At 34.9% G+C, this 22,459-nt stretch overlaps 1 protein-coding gene and 1 pseudogene across 1 annotated transcript in view; both read left to right on the forward strand.

Moving 5' to 3' along the window:
- The window catches only part of LOC145249342 (homeobox protein orthopedia-like), a 108,803-nt gene that overhangs the window by 77,124 nt on the left and 9,220 nt on the right, over positions 1 to 22,459 (forward strand). The window lies entirely within an intron of this gene.
- LOC145249933 (5S ribosomal RNA) lies at positions 9,482 to 9,600 on the forward strand (annotated as a pseudogene).

Consider the following 22,459-nt stretch of genomic DNA (forward strand, 5'->3'; position numbering starts at 1 on the left):
CGGATTAAGCCGAGCAACGAATTTCTAAACAAACAATCCGGAAAAATAGAAATACAATAAATAAAAGAATAAAAATCGACTGTAAATTTACTGAATATATTTATTATTTTATTTACTTTCATTATTTCTTTTGCAATTTTTTATCAACAAAAGTTGTTTTTTTTATATTTCGAGAAAAGATTTATGCTTTTTCTAACCGTAAATTGTAAGGTGAATGTACAGATTTTTTTTGCAAAACTTACATTTTTGTTTATTTTTAAGAAAATTGGCAATAAAATTGTTTTTTTTTTAAACAATTGTTTTTTATAAGAAAAATACATTATTTTTTTATAAAAACCGTAAATTGTTAGGTGAAAGTACAGAAAAGATTTTTTTCAACAAATTTTACAAATTATTTTTTGCCAACAAACGTAAAAAAAAAATAAACAGCAAAATACCCCCATCTCCCAAAAATAATTAAAAAAATATATGTTTTATACAAAAAAAACAACAAAAAAACAAACAAAAACAACAGAAAAATGTTGATTAACGTTTCAACATCTGAACAATGCTCGGTTTAATCCGGCGATTGTCGTTGGAGCCCGAACCATAATTGACGGAAAATCTTGCAAGAGTCCATTTATTTAAAAAGATAGTTCAACATAAACTTCTTTCACGTTAGATTAAAAAAAAAAAAAAAACGACCATGTTATAGTCAACCCCGCGGCATTGTGTTCCATAGACAGGCAGTTCTAGGAGGGAAACTTTGATGATTGGAATTTACATTTAGTTTTAAGCACAAGCACACACACACATATATATATATATATATATATATATATATATATATATATATAAATATATATATATATATAATTAGAAAGTTATTAGCAGTTGTAAGTATTTTGCTACATTTGCTATTTTTTTTTTTTTTGAATTTTACTTATTACTCTAATTTATGCATGGACGAGGCTAGGAGCGAGTGAAATTAGATATGAATGTATCATATTGGATAGCCTTGAGCCAAACTCGGATGATCCAAAATGACATAGAAGAAATCATAATTTGACCCAGGTGAACTAAGGAACAATCGTTATTATACAGAATAACTTCAAAGAAAATCGGTCTTCGAATGATACATGTACACACGAAGAAAAATCCTCCATCCTCCCATGAGAACATGGAAGCAGAATTCAAAAGTCCAAATGCTCTCTATGACGAAAAGGCGAAAGAAGACAAGTCGCCTTTATCAAACGCCACGTCCGTTACATACTTCCTGTATTCGTGACGTTACAGACAAGATTTGTAATTGTCCTCGAATTCCAATCGGAAAATTCTACTCTAGATAATTTTTTACCTTGCAATGAAATTGACTATACAAATCCTATACACCCGTTTCTTATTTTGTTACGTTTTCTTGTGTGTGTGTGTGTTTTTTTTTCTTTTAGCTAACGCATTTTCGGAAGCATATCTTAACGAAACGTATTTTTTGTTCTCAAAGGAGTCACCAATTATCAAAGCCTGAACGCTACTCGAGGATAAAGTCAATTAGCGTAAGATGGTGAGACAACATCATAATTATCTGTTGTGGTGGAAATTGGGTAGAATTCGATTACTTAAAAGGACAGCTCAACAATAACTTGTTTACATTAAATTTGAAAACGACGATGTTATAGTCAGCTGGAAAACAGACCCCCGGTATAAATTCCACAGGGGACCGTTCTAGGGAAAAAAAAACTTTGTTCATGGAATTCGCATTTACATCTGCACACAGATAGGGAGTGGAGAAAGTGTTGAACATGGTTCTACCTAAACGGGTGTTGTGAATGTTTTGCAGGAGGGTCCATAAATTGAAGATTTCATTTATATTTTATATTCTACGCTTATATCTCCACTGCTATCGTTTGCTTAGTGTTATTAGACTTGACCGGAGTTAAGGAGAGATGAAGAAAAACTATAATACTTTTATAAATCTTAATTTTGTAAATAAATGTTTGCAGGAATATTTAAACTGGGATAGTGTTTAGGAGAGATAGAAAAAATAATTTATAATTGGGTTACTCATAAGTATAATTCTTGGATATTTTTTTTTTTTTATCCTTGTAAGAGTTTTTAAATCATTATTACAATAATCAAGATCTGTGCTGATTCGCAACTTCGTATAGAGTCAATAGAGCGGTCAATTTGTTCGCATGTGTCTTCTCTACTATCACATTGATACTTGCTAAAATGAGGTGCCACCTCAAGTAAGGGAGCGTCCGGGGGTGGGGGGAATGAGGCAGAAAGGGTTTTTTAATCGTTATCACAATAATCAAGATTTGTACTGATTGATTGACACTTCACATAGAGTCAATAGAGCGGTCAATTTGTTCGCACGTCTCTGTTATCACATTGATATGAGCTTAGAAAGAGGTGCCTACCCAAGTAACGGAGCGTCCAGGGGGCGGGATGAGGCGGCTAATGGCAGTTCTTGAACTTTTCCTGGTCATTGCAAGTATCAGGTATCGGGTGCAATTCGTTTATTATCCGTTTCGTGATTTGCATCAGTCGACCAACTGCCTCGTGCCGCCTCGTTTCCATGTCTGATGTAAGCTCTTGTTCCGACGACTCACGTTCCTTTCGCAGCTCGTCAACATCGAATTTGGCCGTTCCCCGTTCACAGCAATTCGTTTTCGCACCAACATCTTAACGAGTTTACTAAACGCGTTGACCGGTAATTGGACGAAAAACGCACAACACAAGACGTCGCGCTGACTAACAAGAAAGTTAAGAAGCAGAAGGAATTTTTAATTTGGGTTGTAGAAATGTTCAAGTGCTTGGAATTCGACCCCCCCCCCCTTTTCACAATTCCTGAACCCAAAGACAATTAATGAAGTGTTAATTAGTTTTAATTAATAAAATTCAGACATCAAATTTTATTATTAACGTTATAAATTATTTTAGAAGAAATATCGTTAAAAATTAAACGTAACTTATTTTTATTTGCCTATTTATCTGTGAATTATTGAAATGTTTTTTTTTTCAGTTGACAGCGGTATGTCGTTAAGCGTAAGGTTCACCCTCCCATGTCTTGCCTTCTCTCTCTCTCTCCCTCTCTCTCTCTCTCTCTCTCTGAGAAGAGGTTAGTTTATTGCTGATGCGCCTTTACCGGGAAATCCCAACGGGGCCGTCCACCCAATTTTGTAGGGTAGTGCTTTTCATTTATGGCGCTCTGTTTGCTCTTTCTTTGGAGCCATCTTATATCAAATTTTACTTTCTGGCCCTTGTGTCACATTATCCTGCTGTGAGATATATATACATATATAAATATCACCCATTCATTTGTGACATATTTACGTTAAAAAATAAGATTAAAATTTGTTAGTATTCGAGTTGAAAACGATCATGTTATAGTCAGTTGGGAAGCAGCCTCGGGTATTGTGCTCCACAGACTGGTACTCTTGGGACGAAGCTTTGCTCATTGAAGCTTAGTTTAATTTTAGGTATACGGAGAAAAAGAGTTATTTACAATTGTTGTAGCAAGACGATGCTGTGGCTATATGTTATTTTACTTTTATTCTTTATTTAATATTACTACATTGTTTACTTTAAACTAGTGTTGGGACGATTGATCGGAATCGAGAATCGAAAAAATCGGACTTTTGGGGTATCGGAATCGGAAAAATGTGTGCCTATTTTCTTATGACAAAAACGATTCTTTTAATTATATTTTTGTTTGACTTCTGCTCGTAATAATATATATATATATATATATATATATATATATATATATATATATATATATATATATATATGTTTGACTTCTGCTCGTAATAATATATATATATATGTTTGACTTCTGCTCGTTATAAGTGAGAATGGAGAATGTGGGTGTGTAAGAGGACACTTTTAAATCTATATATTCAACGAATTTTTAATCTACAGACTTGAATTTTGTATATAGGATATTCAGACATGTGAAAATTTTTTTAATCGGTTTTCATCCGAAAAAAAGGCTGCAAAGTGATCAAAATTAGACAAATTGGTACGTGAGAGTTGTCGAATTATTATCTGTTTGTAAACTGTTTCACGACTGCGCATGTGCGGTTGAGAAACGTGACAGTTTCTTTATGTCAAGAATAAGATTTTTGGAAAACACTTTGTAAATGTCGGGTCAAGTTGCCCTAATGATTATCATACTTGACTCAATGTTATTAGGTTTTGGTTTCGAACTCAGCTCGACGTCCTGGATATGACCTTAAACTATATCCAGTGGTGAGGCTCCAGCTTGTGGGCTTTGTGGAGTGTTGAGCCACCCTTTAATTGCCATTGCTCCCAGGTCCACTCTGACCCGGAGTGGTAGTACCTGTTAGGGTCCCAACTATGGGTTAAATAGAAACCGACTTGAAAACAACAAATATATTCTATTAAAAAATTTTCTTCAAAATCTTTGGATTCGGGATTAAATAACCTGAAAACGGTTGATATGCCGTAAAACAAAGACAACCAACCAACCAATCTCAGTTCGAGATTTTGTTTTACTTACGAGAAGTGAACTGTTTAGAAAAAAACATAATACTCGCATGCACATGCCTCAGTTTCTGTACGGTCCTGGATATGACCTAAAACTATATCCGATGGTGAAGCCCGAGCTTGCGGGCCTTGGGAGTGTGGAGCCACCCTTTAATTGCCATTGCTCCCAGGTCCACTCTGGCCCGGAGTGGTAGTACCTGTTAGGGTCCCAACTATGGGTTAAATATAATCCGACTTAAAAAGCAAATATACTCCATTAAAAAATCGTTCCTTAAAATCACTAGATTCGGCATTAAATAACCTGAAAAAGGTTGATATGCCGTAAAACAAAAACAACCAACCAATCAGTTTCTGTATGAATTAAAATATAATGTTTATACCTAGTTTACGACTGGGCAACGCCGGCCGATCTGCTTGTAATACATCTTTATAAAACCGATAGATCCCCACTCTACAATTTTTTTTTTCGCGTTTGAAAAAATATCTGCAAATTTAACATATGTTTGTATCGTAATCAGGAAAAAGTTAAATATTTAGAGATTTTTAAAAGTCGAAATCGGAATCGGTAATTGTATCGGAAACGGGAAAAATATTGAAATCGTCCGATTATTATTTTATACATAAATGCAATGCATGTATATTACTAAATATATGTATCTTACTAAATATATATATATATATATATATATATATATATATATATATATATATATATATATATATATATATATATATACTACTGAAAATCAATGTATAATTATTGACTTCAACAAATTAAATGAACAATTTTATTACTGATTAAGAATAACTTTTACAATTAAATTTAATTAAAGTGATATTGAGTGTGATTTTCATAGTTTTTGTTCAATAACTAATCTATTTGTTGTAATTGAACGATTCTTTCGGTTTATAGGTAATTCAGGAGAGAATAATGGCATTACGTTTGAGATTTCGAATGCGTTCAACAGAGTATGGCATTCTGGTCTTTTACACAAACTTCCAGCTTATGGCATTGGGTGTGCAGTTCTTGACATCATTAGTTTTTTTTTCTGATCGAAGCTTGCTGGATGGTGTTGTTTCATTATCTTTTCTTATCAATATTGGTGTTCCTTGTGGCTATATTCGACGTCCAACACTCCTTTTTATTTTTTCAGAAAATATTATTAAAAAAATTAAATGTTTATGCCGATGATAACACCTTATATTCTAATACTAGCAGGGAGACCCGACATTGTCCGGGATTGAATGATGGGCACCGATCGCGTCGCACCGGGAGAAAGCTTCTCATGCCTCCCCGTAGTGTCTTAGTCCACAGTACATTGTAGTCTACATTGCACTGTTGAGAACTTACTGTTGATTTTATAAAATTATTTGATATATATATAATGGCTTGAATTCAAGTTTAAAATGCAAAATAAAAAGTCAAGTATCATGTTCCAATTTCGAACGCGCCCCTGTCATATCAAAAACCCTACTATTGATTTTATATGCCTAACCTTACTGCTTTTGCGGTGATAATGGCTTGAATTAATGATTAAAATGAAAATTTCAAATATCATGGTGCCATTGTGCTTTAAACAGAAACAGAAACATTCATTTCGGACACGCCCCTGTCATATCAAAGAACCTACTGTTGATTTTATATGTTGAGCATTTCAGCTTAAGTGGTAAAAAAATCCCATCTCAAATCCTCATCTGTGATGTTATGTTATGTAAGGTGGTTACTTTGGTAACAATCACCCGTTCCTTTTGTCATCAATTATTTCGATTATCGATTATCGATTATCGATTATCGATACTTATCGAAGACATTTCTATACAAACCCTATCTAAGAACACTGCCAGGCACATAACGTATCTTCGTTAAATTTCATAAAAATCGGCCTATTCGTTTTTGAGTCCACAGGGAACAAACCCACAGACACAGACAAAGTTCCATTTTATATAATTGTAGATAGATAGATAGATAGATAGATAGATAGATAGATAGATAGATAGAAATAGATTGCTTCTCGCACATCTTTCTTGGATCAGTTGAAATATGCGGCTGATCTTAAAGTGGCCCTGAATCCAGTTGTGGATTGGGACAAAAATCTCTTGTTTCGTTTAATCCTGTTAAAACTCAACTTCTTCCTTTCAATTGTAGGCGTGTCCCTTTTCTTCCTAGGGTTCTTATAGGTGTCTCTGTTCTCAATGAGAAATTGACTCTAAAAATTTTTGGTATTTCTTTCTCATGAAATCTTTCTCAGATCCATATATTAAATCCATTGCTTTTTCTGCTTCTCGTAAAATCGATTCTTGACAATTTCTCACACCCGAGGCTATTCTTTATCTCTAGAAATCTAGTATCAAATCATGTATGGAGTACTGTTGTCATATTTGAGCTGATCAATCTTGATAAACTGCAGAAACGAATCTGTAATTCGATTGGCCCCATCCTTTCTTCTTCATTGCAGCCTCTCTGTCTCTGGGCCGATGCACCGATCACTAGTTTTCTCTTTCTCTCGCTCTCTTCTTCTTTATCTCTCTCTCTCTTTCTCTCTCTCTCTCTCTCTCTAGCTCACTCACTCTCTCTCTCTTCTCTCTCACTGACTTTCTTTCTCACTTTCTTTCTCTCTCTGGGACAGAGTTCAAAAGAGAATTTCGTACCCAGTTCCACACTAACTGCCCTTGTCGAATTCCGTCCCTGGTAGAACTTTTTCCGAAAATGAAAACAAAAATAGTTTCGCTTAGTTTAAACTGCTGCTGCTGCTACTACTACTACTACTACTACTACTACTACTAGTAGTAGTAGTAGTAGTATGAGAACTTCTTTCCGCGATTTTTCTCTCATTTTCTCTCCCGCTTTTTTCCTCCTCTTGTTTCTTCTCTCTATTTTTCTCTTTAGCTCACACTTTTTCTGTTGCATAATTTCCACCCCCCCTTACTTTCATACACATTCTTGTCCAATTATATTCTTACACGTTTTCGTCTGGAATTTGTATAAACACGGAAATAAGACATGCATCCGATAGACACCAAGAACAACAAAAAAGACACTTGTAACTATTCTAGTAAAATCTGCCCATTTTTGTCATAGTTTTGGTGCTACCAGAGCAGGATGTCTAAAGATATCGGTTTCCTCACTTAATGCTATTGTTCTTTTTTTCCGTATACAAAACTCAATGTGCTGCAAAGTAAAAATCAGAAATTTTCTCTACAAAAAAAACAAACTAAACACCATGAATAAATATTTGAAGATATAAGGGACTTTAAGTATAAAATCCTTTTTCGAATATTACCGAATTCGGACCTATATAACACAAAGAGGTTTGATATTCAGTAAAACAAACCACGAACAAATTCGTCATAGTGAGTATCATTCCGACAGTAATTAGAGCGTATACATCCGAAAAGGTAAAGCGCTAAAATAAAATAAAACCAAATTCATCAATTAAAACAGTTATTATGAGTTATATAAATCATTTTATTATGATATTCATTAAAATATATGAAAATATCTGCCGTCAATTTCAAATTATATTTGACCGAAATGTATAGTCTTAATTTACCTGTTCCGTTGTCCAGATGATCGTTAGACGTCAATAATGACTTGGCAACCATCTTTCTTCAGACCTCCCAATTTTCTGACTTCCAGAGCCTGCTTTTCAGCGTCCTTTGCTTTGTCTTTTCTCGGGAGTTGTCCCCTACACCTTTTTATTTTTCCGCCCTCCCTTTTTTCTCGCTGCACAGGTGTATCGCAGGATTAAATTTGCAAGACTTAATCACCATCGTCATATCGTATGAAGCCAAAGATTCTATTGTTGGCATTGGTTTCCCCGAAATTTTTCTTGTCTGATTTTTTTCTAGAAAAGAACAATCATGTACGAGAGGTATTACGAGAATGTTGCGAACATCATAAGATTAAGCGATTTTTTTTGTGAAACAAACTGGAACCACCCAGGTTTATAGTCTGTGTCGTTAACCACTAGACAACCGTCATCTTCATATAAGGCCTGATGGTCGTGTGCAAAATACATATATGTATGTGTATGTGTGTATGCGTGTGTGTGTATGCAATATTGATAAAGTGGATAATAGAAATAAATTACCTAATATAATAGTTTACTTTACCCCACCCCTCTCTCACTCTTCCTCTCTCTCTCTTTCTCTCTCTCTCTCTCTATCTCTCTCTCTCTCTCTCATTATTTTTCCATTCGTCTTTTTTGTTTTATTACACGTTCATTTTTTCTTGTTACCTTGTTCTCACAAAATCACCTTTTTAACCCGTTTTTCTCGTAAACTATTTTCATTTTCTTTATCTTCTTTTACATCCCGTTCACTCCTTTTCTCTTTTCCCTAATTCTAACTCGACTACTTTCCTTTCACTCCAAAGTTTCCATTTCCCCCTCTCTTTCTCCTAGAGTATATCTATATTTACATTTATATCTTCTCCCACCCTCCTCCCCTTCTTTCGTTCTTTTACCTTTCCTCACACTTTAAATTGATTTCCACACTGTTTATATTTTCCACAGCGTTTTTCCTTCCCTTTTTTTCACAGTATATTTCTAGCTTTAGTGGGGTAGCTTACCTCAATATTCCATAAGAATCTTTCACTTAGTGATACAAGCACCAAAATTAGCACAAATGACGCTCATAAGATACATTTTAAGAAAAGAACGTTAACCATTAGAAAATTCAAGATGGCTGCCAGTTTTCAAGATGGCTGTAGAAGCAAACCTGACAAATTTCAATTTTGGTGCTTCTATCACAAAATGAAAGATTGTTTCAGCAATCTGCCCCACTATTTTTTTCTTTCAAGCTCACAATTGTGCCATTTTTTTTATCGTTTATCCGAACACTGTCTTCTTTTCTCTTTCTCTCACACTCTTTCTCCTTTTTCTCTTCTCGTGCCCTTTTTATTTTTTACCGCCTTTTCCCGACACTGTTTTTCCCCTCTTACTTGTACACTCCCTTTTCCTCTTTTTCGTACACTTTTCTTCTGCTCCACCTTTTTTCCAACAATCACGTGGACACACCGGTTCCCGTTAGATCACCGAAGTTAAGCGACGTTGAGCCTGGTAAGTACTAAAATGGGTGACCCGTTGAGAATTCCAGGTGCTAAAAAGAACGTGTGCACAGACCGACGATAACGATCACGTTCGAGAGGACAGAGGTCAGAGAGAAGGAGCACGATCACGTTTTACTGTGGAAAGTACCCGGAAATAAATGCTGATGTTTCAACAAGAAAAAATGAGTTAAGTTATTATATGCCTTTGTTCCTTCCGATGAACTCTGGTACAACGTGTTGGGTCCCGAATGTCAACACGTTAACACGTACATAAACTAGATTCGAACTTGGGACAATCAGGATGTCAGTCCGTATCGTTAACTACTGAACCACAGCTCCCTTCCAATTTTAATAGATGTAAAAACATTACAATAACAAAATAATTATAATTTTAGCGTGAGGTTATAGATTTTTTGCTTATATCATATCTCCAAATAAGAATTCAAACATAAGTAATCATAAAAATAAGCAATAATTAAAAATAATTAATCAGAAAAAAGCGACCATAAAAAATAAGCAATTATAAAGAAAGCAATTATTTAAAATAAACAATGATAAAAAAATAAGCGATCATAAAAATAAATAATCATGAAAATATTCAAACATAAAATGAACAATCATAAAAATAAGCAATCAAACAATAAGCAAGCATAAAATAAGTAATCATAAAATATTTAATCATAAAAAATAAGAAATGATAAAAAATAAGTAATTACAAAAAATAAGCAATTATTTAAAATAAGGAATAATAAAAAAATAAACAATCATAAAATAAGTAATCATAAAATACTCTATCATAAAAATAAGCAATTACAAAAAATAAGCAATCATAAAAATATTTAATAATAAAAATAAGCAATTACATAAAAAGCAATTATTTAAAATAAGCAATAATAAAAATAAACCATCATAAAATAAGTAATCCAAAAATATTCAATCATAAGAAATAAGATATTATAAAAAAATAAGCAATCATAAAATAAACAACCATAAAGATGAACAATTATAAAAATAGGCAATCATAAAAATAAGCAATTATTGAAAAAAAAACAACCATAAAAATAAGTAATCATAGAAAATAAACAATCATAAAATGTGCACATAAAAATAAGCAATTATTAAATAATCAATTATAAAAAATAATCAATTATAAAAAATAAGCAATCATAAGAATAAGCAATCATAAAAATAAGCAATTATAAAAAAATAAATAAATGCGTTGGACATTATATTAATAGTCCAAAACAATTTATTTTGCTTTGATTACATGGTGGCGTTAAAAAAATAATTAAAAATTATATATATATATATATTTGGATTCGGAGCCGTGAAGCACATAATTTTAATTATTGAAAATTCTATTTTTTCTATCGATCATCTTTCGTTTTTCACTCGTCGTTTCTTATTTTCGTTTTCCTATAAATCTTTTCTCTCCATTTCCCATGCTTTCCTCTCATCTATCTCGCCCAGCCCCTCACGAGCGAGTCCGCTCCCCGATAGCCTTTTCGTCTTCCACCCACATCTGTTTAGACAAGCAGTTGGTCTATAGTTTCAGATTACACAAAATGACCCCCAGCGTCAATCGACCGTTCGCCTGTGTCTCTCTTCATTAGCGACCAGATGTAAACGGCCGACTGTCAAAGCGTTGATTAAAATTCGCCTTTCAACACGCCCATAAAAAAGAGAAAAAGATCAACGTCAAACTAGTGTGCGTGCGTGTGTGTGCGCATGCGTGCGTGTGTGTGCGCATGCGTGCGTGTGTGTGCGCATGCGTGCGTGTGTGTGCGCATGCGTGCGTGTGTGTGCGCATGCGCGCGTGTGCGCGCGCGCGTGTGTACATGCTTACTTCCTCAACTCGTGTTCTTTTATCGAATATCATTATATGATTGTCTCTAACCATCTAGTGATGACTAAATATCGTGGAATATTTACTGAAAAATCCTCAACGTGGAATGCATTATATTTAACAGAAAACCAGTTTTCTTAATTTCTTTCTAAATATATATTTGCATTCAAATTTACTTAACATAAATAGAAGCACATGCATCCATTGTAAATTGATTTCTGATTATTTGTGCACAGTGCAGTTTCGCATTCTGTTAAAGGCTCTGCAATGTGCCCGATATCATTGCCTATTTTATTTTAAGGTTTCTAGAATTGCAGGACAAGAATACATCTAGTCTGATGTGTTGTTCAGCTTTGTGCTGTCACTTAAAGTAACATCACTTAGAGAAGACGCAACATTCTTTTCAGTTTAAGCCACAACGAGATCTTATTTGAGCAGCGAATATTATGTGACTTTGAATATTTAGTCAGGGTTTACTTGTGGGGGAAAGTATCCTCATGACAGGTTGCCCTGACAAACTCCGGTAGAGAGAGACCTTATTTACTCGAGTCTAGTAGACATTCAAGTTTCTCCTTTAATTCAAGTTTCATAAACACATACACACATACATACACATACACACAGACACATACACACACACACACATATATATTATTTTTTTCTAATGTAAGTAAACAAAATTAACATTAGTCGCAACAATAAATTTACTGTTTCAGTTTTAAAGGACATTGTCTTGCAAGAAGAGACGATAACTTTTAAAATTGAAACAATAAATGTATTGTTGCGACTCATGGTAATTTTGTTTACTTAAATTGACTAAAATTATATTTTGCTCTTTTCATTGAGCACTACTTACAACTTCTTTGAAATTCAATGGCTTTTACTTTTGTATACATTTAACCTAGAATATATATATATATATTGTTTACAGAAAGTATTTAGATGAGACAAGTCATTGGTACCGTCGGTTTCAAACCCGATTATTAGGACCGTTTTAGATACCCATATTAAGCTCTCTTCGGCCAATACTCCGAAATATATATATATATATATATATATATATATTTCATGCTTCAAAAAACGACCATATGTATATAATATATGCACCCCTATACATATAATGCATATATAAATAATAGTATGCATAAGCAGAAAGGCACGCATGCACACAAATACACGCATATATATCTATACACATGTATATGCATACAATGACATGTACAGGTCCAGGCATGCATACGTGCACCCATATGCATAAATACATGCATGCACACATACCCATATGCGTACATGTTCACACATACCATATATACACATAAGCACATACACATGAATATATATATATATATACACATATAGAATATAGAAATACACATACACATAAATGCACATATATACATATACATACATATACAAATATACAAGCAAAATACAAGAGTATGTAAGGCAGCACAAAGATGTGCACATCAACATAATTATGCATTACATGGACAAGAACGTACATACAGATATATATATTCTGCAGCCTTGGAGTCTGCTATTGGCCAGCATTTGGTTGACAACCCGTGCTGTGCCGATAGATATAAAATAGATTGGTTCGAGGTGCTACATAGAGCGGACTCCAAAAATCATTTAAATATTTTGGAGACCGTCTCTATCGCGGGGCGTCAACCTTCTTTGTGCCGGCAAAAGGAAACATCAAACGCATTGTTTCTCTTTGGGGAACTTTGAATTTTTTCTCCCGCTTTTTTTTTTTTCTCCCTCGTTGTGCCAACATTTTTAATCGTTTTTTAAACGTAAATAAATTTAATGTCCCCGTACGTTGGCACATTAAATAAGTTCCCCAATAGAACTCTTTATTTTCGTCACAATACTATTTAGATTGCTATCGATTTACTCCTGAAGAGATGATAGCCGAAAGAGCTCTCGAGAAACTTCCGCCTACTATTTTATTTAAAACCATATATATATATATATATATATATATATATATATATATATATATATATATATATATATATATATATATATATATATACAGTTTTATGTGATGCCTGATTCCATTAATTCTGACCTAAAAGACTACTGTGCTTATCATTGTTGGAAAGCTAACAATTTACGAAATATATCTTTGTTAAGCAGAACTTCACTCATAAATCGGACATTGGTTGGTATCGTTCTGTTTAATCACGGTGATTTTTCTTTTAAATAAACGGTGTAAAACTCTATTTTATCTGCAATAGACACGGGTCTCAGATGGCAAGGGATTTCTCTCTTGGTTGACCTGTGAAATAATACGTAGGGATCCTTCACCGATATCTGGTGACGTTTCACTAACGGCTCCCTTGTGAGAAAAAGCCTGGCGCAATGAAATGGCGCGGATGCATGGGACCAGCCATTTTCTTTCCCCTCGCCCGAAGACTGGCGTTGCTGAGGATCGGTGGGTTTCGGTGTGGGGTCGGCTAAGGAACCTGAGGATATAAAACAACAGAGGGGAAAATTGGCGGGTAATCGAATTGCCTGCGAGAGTTGCATAAAAGACCCCGGTTTCCGTTTCCAATTTCATGATGAGAAATATTATAACGATTTTAATTCTGCATCCGAGAAGGGAAACAAATGCCAAAGACGAACGTTCCCCTATCACGCATGTTCACAGAGAGAGGATGTCCCCATAGATCCCTCTCTAATGAGCATACCTATTAAGATATGACACGACCCTGTCTCTCCCTTGCTTCTCCCCTCACCACACATCTTTTTCGTTTTTCTCTTGGTCTATTTAAATCTCACGTTCTATGGTTATGTCTCTGCCCGTTGTATCCTTCTCTCTTCATCTTTCTCATTTTAGCCCCCTTTCTCATCTCCCCAGAAGCTTAGGGGTTTGACAATAAAAGAGTCGTTATATATCAGCAAGTTAACGATTCTACGGTCAACATAGCTGGTGGATATTCTATTTGACTTTTCCGATCAGAAAAAAAAAATCGTTTGACAAGAAAGTTCATGTGGTTTTTAACTTTTTAAATTCAGATGAACATACCTCTGCACAAACAAAAAATTATTGCTCGAAATAAGCACCATCAGAATCAACACACTTTTGCTAACGCAGAACGAGTGTATTTATGCCAATAAACATCTTGCATTCTAGTGGCTATGAAGTCGATGAAGGCGTTTTTGATATCGCTTATGTTTTTGAAGCATTCTTCACGCAGAAAATTGTTAAGATGCTGAAAAAAGTAGTCTATAGGTGAGAGGCCTGAAGAGTATGGCGGCTGAGGCAGAGTTTTTAGCCCGATACGTTCAACTTCTTTGGCTTAGCAAATTGCAGTCCGGCATTGTTGTGAAGGAGAATTGGGCCTTTTCTGTTGACTAATGCTGGGTGTTTGTGTCGAAGTTTCATTTCATCCATTTGTTGACAATACTTCTCCGCCCAATGGTTTTGCCTGCATTCAAAAACCTATAATTGATGAGACCACCAAACAATCAGCATGACCTTTGTGGAAAATGTCGTGGAACTTTGTCGGCGTCTAACCACTGAACTGAGCGTCGCCAGTTGTCGTAAAGAACCCATTTTTCATCGCAAATTATAAGCCGATCGAGAAACCAGACGTTCTTGTTACGTAAAAGAAGGAGAAATGGCACTTCATAACGCATTTGTTTTGGGCAGTCGTTCAATTCTTGAGGCATCCATTTATCAAGTTTTTTTTCTTTCCAATATCTCTCAAGTGTTCAGAAATTGTATTATACGTAACGTATAATTCAGAAGCAAGTTGTGTATCGATTGGCTTCGACTAAGGCTCTTAATTGATCGTTGTCAGAATTCGATGGCCGACCATTGCGCTCATCATCTTAAAGACTCTTGTCGCAGCCACGAAATTTCTTAAACCACGAATTTGCTTTTCTCCATCTTGTATTCAACATTCTGGAAAAGAAGACATAATTGTGTTCAAACGATTGTAATTTAAACGAATAGATGAGGCGAAAAACGCTTTTTAAAATGCTTTATAAAGTAAACGTATTATAACAAAACCTTATTTGAAAATCCATCGTTTGAAATCAAAATTTAAAATTACGCAAGAATTTTCTTCTCGACCTAATCGAACAAAACAAAAGGCAATAAATAAACAGCGGATAAATTCCTTGGGTTATTCGGATTACTTTTCTCATTTTATGTGTTATTCACACAACGTTTTTCGAACTCGGGAATCTTTCTGTCAAACCCAAAACAACCGGTGACGTAACGGATAAAGTACTAGGTCATTCAGTTGTAAGTGCCACTCTTATGTGCGGTGATAATAGCTTGAATTTAAGTTTAAAATGAAAAAGTCGATTTTTGATCTAAGACATTCCGACACAAAACCTATCAATGAACACTACCAGGTACATAAAGTACCTACATCGGCTCAGCCCTTTTCTGTAACATAGTACATATGGAAACGTGGAAAGATATCAGCAGCAGCGAAGGGTCACTGGCTTGCGAAGAGATTAGCAGCAGAAGCAATAGCCGAAAAACGCGCATATCCAAATTAGGAAGTGTGCACGAGAAGAGAAAGGATAAAAATACATCACGTTGTCGGGAGAAAGAAAGTCGACGTCGAAGAAAATAGACGTGTAAAGTCGAGGATGAGAATGGGTCGACTGTGGCTGACATGCAGTCGGAGGAAGAAGAAACGAGAGCAAGGCTAGATGGACATGTGGCAGCGAGAGATGAAAAAGAAGTAGTGCCCAGACGGACGAGTAACGTGTAGTAACAGTTTTTGTTTATAAAAAGAAAAAAATGCCGCCCGGATTTTTATTTCTTTTATTCCTTTGTTTGTTTGTAATGGCAACGCGACATTTCGAGTCCATAGGGAACGAACTCTTACCCAGACATACAGACAGACAGAAAGACACACACACATACACACAAAGTTTCTTTGTAGACGTATAATAGTAGAGATATAGATTAAAACATAAATGAAGATATAAAAACAATTAAAAAGAAAATCAAGTTAAAAAGGAATCAAATAATCTGGCTGTTTACGTTTCAAGTACTAAATACAAAAAAGTAAAGACAATGTCAAATTGCCGATTAGAGATTATATAGTTATACAGATGTCGAAACTCCTTAAATTTGCATACACACATTAATGAGCATATCCTAGCAGAAATAAGACTGAGCAAGCCACGTCGCTCTCGCCCCTCTCCAACCTTGGAATATTGTTTTAGAATTTTACGCCGTGCTCAGAATCATTTAAATATATTGAAGTCAGTCTCGATTATTTCACGCAGGCCCTCTCTCTTAAATTTTATGATATAAAAAAATTAAATACAGATTTTTTTTTTATTGTTTTAAAATAAACAGTAAAATTAAATAAATCCATTTCCTTAACCCATGAGTTTTCGATGCTTATTCATCTCCTCAGAGGAAAAATATTAGCATATATTTTTATTGGCTTGCACCTTATTTGCTAAAAGCAATAAACATAGAAAATTAAAGTTTTAAAAACATTTTAGTTACATAGAATAAGAGAGTGGGATATTGAGGCAGAAAAATGATATTGTACTTTAAATCCAAAATGAATGTTAAATCTTGAAATGGAAATTTCTGGTAGTAAGGAAGTAAAGAGTTCCATCGCGTCTTGTAGTCATTTCTTTCGTTTCACTGCTGGTTATATAAGATATCCGGCAAAGATTTTGTTTACATAAGATTCAAAAATTAAATCCAAGTGGTGAATATATAATTTGAATATATCCGGAGGCAAAATAAAAGAATGGTTTATCAAAGCATAATAGTCATTAAAAAATCAAATGCAGCTTTGGTGAGCAAATTTATGAAACTGCATAAGTGAAAATATTTATACTTACTACGCCTAAAAAATCTCAAATTTAATTTCTTTTCAACATTTTGAATCAATTTTCTATGTTTATTGCTTTTAGCAAATAAGGTGCAAACCAACAAAAACATTTGCTAATATTTTTCCTCTGAGGAGATGAATAAGCATCGAAAACTCATGGGTTAAGGAAATAGATTTATTCAATTGTATTCTTTGTTTTCAAACAATAAAAAAAATCTGTATTTGAAGATTAACTTTTTCAAATAATAAAATTTCAATATATAAAGTTCGATTCATTTGCTCTATCTTGTATATTGAGCAATTATATTTGGCTGGGATTGTCTTATATAAAATATAACATCTAATAATATTTTATAAGACCCAAAAATCACTGGATTTGCATATCAGTAGGTATATTTGATTTCATTATTCTGAAATATATATATATATATATATATATATATATATATATATATATATATATATATATATATGTACGTGTGTGTGTGTGTGTAAAATATTGATATGAAAAATAAATTAATTATTATATCTGTTTTTTATTTATTTTCTTGGTGACGTATAGGAATACAAAATATCTTTTTTTAAAAATCTACAAAGTTATAATTTCGACCGTTCCTTTGGCCGTCTTCAGTGTATTAAGAGGCACGTGTGGGTAGGATAGTTGGTGGCATTTTACACGGGCGTACACGTATTTCGAGCGTTTCCTGTTTAAGTCAAGACATGGAAAACAGGTCGTGTAGCTTATTTCTTTCATAATGTCATTGGCGGCATTGACCTTCATAATGTCGTTTGCTACATTGCGCCTGACCTATTTTGTGTTTGTTCGTGCTTTTGTTGTCCAAAAGTAAGGCCTGGTGTTCACACAGCAGAGAAAAGAGAACGAAAGCGGACATATCATCAGCAAAGCTAAAAGCAAATAAATAAAAGTAAGAAAAGAAGAAAAACACGCCATCTTTGTTATTTTTGAACAGCAGCAAAAAGAAAAAAACAATTACAAAAACAAAACAAAAAAAAACAAAAAACGCTGGACAAAAAAATTCACATGTTAAGAAAAGAATCATAAGAAATACGATATGATGGCTATCACCGTGTGATAATAGTTTACGGTATCGATGACCACCACACCCCCTCCTTAGTTGTTAGGTCAACAAACACAAAAAATATATCACCAACAGTGGTATGAATGACAGTACACACACACACACACACATACACACACACACGCATGCATATATATATATATATGTGTGTGTGTGTGTGTGTGTGTGTGTGTGTGTGTGTGTGTGTGTGTGTGATAGAAAGATAAAAAAGGAATAAACGATTTGTCCATCAACGTTTCGTCTTTATTGCAAAACCTCCTCTGGATGAATGAAATTAAGAAAAGAACACACCAGTACAAATATTTGAAAATATATTTTGATGTAATGAAATATATTATGACTTTTTTCCGTTTCAGAAACGGAAATTCTTAAGAGGGGGGGGGCAAAGCGTTGTGAAAAATAGTAAGACTTTTTTTCATAACGTCGTACAACCGTTAATGTATTTCAAAAGATATGATATGATTTATATGATTTTTGGATGAAATATTGCCGTTATAATTCAAATATGGATGTGTAACTGAAATGAAATGAAATATATGAGTTTATATACGTATGGCACACACACACACACACACACACACACACACACACACACACACACACACATATATGAGTATATATTTGTATATATATATATATATATATATCCCAAATTAATATATATGTGTGTGTGTGTGTGCGTATGTGAGAGTGCGCGTATATTGTTAATTAATACCTCTATTGGTGATATATTTTTATATCTTTACTTACGCCATAATCTACATCTCTAGTATTATAAAAATAAAGGATTGTGTGTGTGTTTGTGTGTGTGTTTGTGTGTGTGTTTGTGTTTGTGTGTGTGTTTGTGTGTTTGTGTTTGTGTGTGTTTGTATTTGTGTGTGTTTGTATGTGTGTGTGTTTGTGTTTATGTGTGTGTGTGTTTGTGTGTGTTTGTGTGTGTTTTTGTGTGTGTATGTTTGTGTTTGTGTGTGTGTTTGTATGTGTGTGTATGTGTTTGTGTGTGTGTTTGTGTGTGTGTTTGTGTGTGTGTTTGTGTGTGTTTTTGTGTGTGTATGTTTGTGTTTTTGTGCGTGTATGTTTGTGTTTGAGTGCGTGTGCGTGTGTTTGTATGTGTGTGTGTTTGTGTATGTGTGTGTTTGTGTGTGTGTGTGTTTGTGTGTTTGTGTGTATGTATGTGTGTGTTTGTGTGTGTTTGTGTTTGTGTGTGTGTTTGTGTGTGTGTGTATGTGTGTGCGTGTGTGTGTGTTGATGTATGCATGTCTTGCACAGAGCGGATCCAAAGACCAAAATTTTGAAGTTCATTTTGTAAACGTTCTTTATGATGGCAGAAAAAAAATCATCAGATCGTTAAATCTCTTCGTGAGAATTTTACCCTATCCAACACACACACACACACACACACACACACACACACACACACACACACACACACACACACACACACACACACATATATATATAGTGAATGACAAAACGGAAAAAAATGATTAAATGTGGGCAAACAAACAATGATTAATCTTTTAATTTTACGATAAATGTAATTTATCCCTAGGACGAGTATTGAAACTAATAAAAATATTAATTATTAAGTTTTAACGCACAGTCTAGCCGGATCGGGTTTGCATAACAATTCCCGACGTTCTCATTTAGTCAACTTCTTCACACATTTTAAAGAACTTAGAAACGCTGTTTTTTTTCTGCAAGTGTTCAACCTCTGATGTTTTTTCTCCATTTACTATGCATATAGAGGTATTAGCGATTAATTTACTTCCAACATTATTCACACAAAACTAAAAACACTCGTTTTTATTATCTATTTACTAAAAGTATTTAAACTAGTCATTAATCTTTGACTATAATCAGTGGTGATCCTTTGAAACAAAACCCTTCCATCTTTTACACGTATTATTATTATTATTATTATTATTATTAATAATAATAATAATAATAATAATAATAATAATAATAATAATAATAATAGTCACACAGGTCGCGATCAAAGATTTCTCTGTGAGAACAACTTATGGTGTTCTCTGGAGTCTGATTGACAGCAAGTTTCCCCATATTTCCGGTACTGTCCACCTCTTTCGATAACCATTGCAGATGAATTTGCGTTATCGTAACAGCTGCTTACCATTGATTTCTCCTTAGCGGCGACCATTGGTCTGCACTGGAATCTTCCGTGACAAAAAGCCCCTCCAATGTGCCAGTCCTCTTTGCGCTCATACAGCTGAGGTCTGGCTAGTGCTTTCTCTCCTCATTCTTTTCATCCTCCTTGACCCTCTTCGCTTATTTGTTGTGGCGGCAGTTATTTGCGACACTCAAAAAAAAAATGGGGGAAAATTAGGGGGGCATGTGATGCTCCTTTGTGTTTTACATTTATTGCATTTTTTTTTTAAATTTTTTATTACATTTTCACCCCAAACAAGACACATTGCCACTTTGGTGTAGGGGGCTACTATCAGGGGCAGCAACTACTGGGGCACTATGTTGGGATTTGGGCAGCAAAATGTCGTTTACGTTACACTTGAACTTCTGCATGGCAGTACAGATGGGGAAGCAGGGACCTGGAATGGAATTCCAGAGTCTAGCGGTTCCGGGGAAGAAACTACTGGAGTAGAAAGATCTTTTACATCTAGGGATCTCTACTGTGTGCGGGTGGGATTTAGCTTCCTGTCGGGTTTGTCGAGGGTGTCTACGTCGTGGGGGCACAAGTGTCTGCAGTTCGTAAGAGCATTCACCATTAAAATACTTGGAGAACAGGCAGAGGGATGCAACGTTTCGTCGATGGGACAGAGGCTGAAGCTTAGATGTCAGTTCAGGGCCTATCAGATTGGAGACTCTCTTTTTTAAACCTAGTCTAGGAACGAGAGACTAGCAGCAGATGCACCAGCCCAAATGTGACAGCAATACTCTATACATGGGCGAATGGTGGCCTTATAAAGGTATAGGATACTTTCAAGTGTCAGTAGTTTTCTAGCACGGTAGAGAGAGCCTACCTTCTTCGCAGCGGCCCTGACAATGTTTTCAATGTAATTGTTCCAACTCCTGTTTCCTGTCAAAGTTGTGCTCTCAAATAAAGAGTCACTGGCCATTGCTATTGGTGGCAGAGAAGGTAATTATTGAAGGAAACCAGTTCAGTCTAGGCGGCATTGAATGTGACCATCCATTTTTGTCCCCATTCCATTACAGATTGGAGGTCATCCTCTAGTGTTTTTGCCATTTCGTTAGTTATGTGTTCATTTGTTTTCCTGTCATGCCTGTTATAGAGTGTGGTGTCATCAGCATATATACTCATCTCAGAGGCAGTTTTGTCTGGGAGGTCATTAATATTAGGAAGAATAGAGGTCCAAGGATAGACCCCTGAGGCACCCCCGCATTTATATCATATTGTTTAGATGTACAACCGTCGAGGACAACCTGGATTTTTCTCTTATCTAAGAAGGATTTAATTATGTTAAGTAATCTACCAGTGATACCGTATGATCTAATTTTCCTGAGGAGACCCTCATGCCATACCCTGTCAAAAGCCTTAGATATATCTAGACCTACCGCTCTGCTCTCTCCCGCTTTGTCCAGTGAATGGTATATACATTCAGAGATTACAGTTAGGATGTTTGCTGTGGAACGGGCTTGTCTAAATCCATATTGTTTGTCAGTCAGAAGTTTAGCATTTGTAAGGTGACGGACTAGAGCATGGTTAATTATGGTCTCAAATATTTTGGCGAAAAGTGGGAGGAGGCTAATGGGGCGGTAATTTGATGGGTCTGTTCTTTCGCCAGAATTTTAGAATACTGGTACCACAGAAGCAGTTTTTCAACAGCCCGGAAAGCAAGCTTCATTAAGGCATTTGTTGTAGTTTGGAGAGAACTGGAGCTACTTCGACTGAACACTTTTTTAATAGCACAGCTGGGATGAGATCAGGTCCACATGCTTTTGAAATGTCAAGGTTTTTTATGATAGCATGCACATGAGCAGGGGTGATTTTTAGATCGTGCGTCTGTCCGCAAAGGAAAGTCAGGTAAGGGGTGATTGGAAGGGTCCAGTGTGGAGTTTGAAGCAAACCGGCTGGTAAGCATATTAACCTTGTCGGTTGTTGAGTAAACTACCTCGTGATTGTTGCTTAGTGGGGGAATTGTTG

Source organism: Euprymna scolopes, chromosome 28, assembly GCF_053919585.1.
Source record: "Euprymna scolopes isolate OS-2025 chromosome 28, ASM5391958v1, whole genome shotgun sequence".
Classification (NCBI taxonomy): domain Eukaryota; kingdom Metazoa; phylum Mollusca; class Cephalopoda; order Sepiida; family Sepiolidae; genus Euprymna; species Euprymna scolopes.